This window comes from Nannospalax galili, unplaced genomic scaffold (assembly GCF_000622305.1).
Source record: "Nannospalax galili isolate Female #2095 unplaced genomic scaffold, S.galili_v1.0 scaffold454, whole genome shotgun sequence".
NCBI classification, from domain to species: domain Eukaryota; kingdom Metazoa; phylum Chordata; class Mammalia; order Rodentia; family Spalacidae; genus Nannospalax; species Nannospalax galili.
This window is the reverse complement of record NW_008334929.1, coordinates 3,538,173-3,538,855: the sequence shown is the minus strand read 5'-3', so window position 1 is coordinate 3,538,855 and position 683 is coordinate 3,538,173. Positions and strand designations below refer to the sequence as shown.

Here is a 683-nt window from a genome sequence, read left to right as displayed (position 1 = left end):
TTGGTCAGAGGGACATAAAGGACACTTTTTGCTCCTTGCCCTCCTAGGTCGACTAGTTCCAGGGGACTATGAGCATCTCTCAAAATGTCCTATAATGGTGGTGGGTCACCTGCCCTTTTGATCAAGGAGGCTGAGGAGACCCCACCAGATGGACTTGAACCAGTGTCCAGTCTACAAAGAGGAGTATCAACACAGCAGAATCATTTCTTCCATGCTTCCAAGTGAAGTCAACCATGGTCAAGCAGGATCTTTGACTTATCTTCAAGTAGGTGGAACCGGTAAAAGAAAGGAGCCAGGTGCTCCTCCCAAGCCCATGTGACCCCTTAGGAACAGATCCTTAAATGACCTTAAGAGTAAAAATAAATTGGTTTATCTTGACCAACTGCATGGCCATAAACACCCAAAAGGAAAGTATAACTAAAGATTAAAGGGGCCAATATGATTTCATAAGAGACCATATGTATAGATAAAGACTACATAGCAAGCAACAATGCCAGACAGGCGATACCTCCTTCTGAGTTGTTGGCCAGGGTGGCCAAAGGGATTCCTAGATAGTAACCCAGCATAGAACTGGGAAATGGAACAGCAGACCCCAATCTTATCCAAAGGAATATTGACAACTGATTACTGCTAGATGAGGAACAGCTGACCCTCCTAAAACAAAGACCTCTAGATAGGCTGAC

The 683-nt window shown here is 44.7% G+C and overlaps 1 protein-coding gene across 1 annotated transcript in view; it reads left to right on the top strand.

Annotated features, from left to right (window-relative positions):
• Nucleotides 1-683, top strand: part of Slc2a13 (solute carrier family 2 member 13) — a 332,552-nt gene that overhangs the window by 77,562 nt on the left and 254,307 nt on the right. The gene's annotated exons all lie outside the window — the stretch shown is intronic.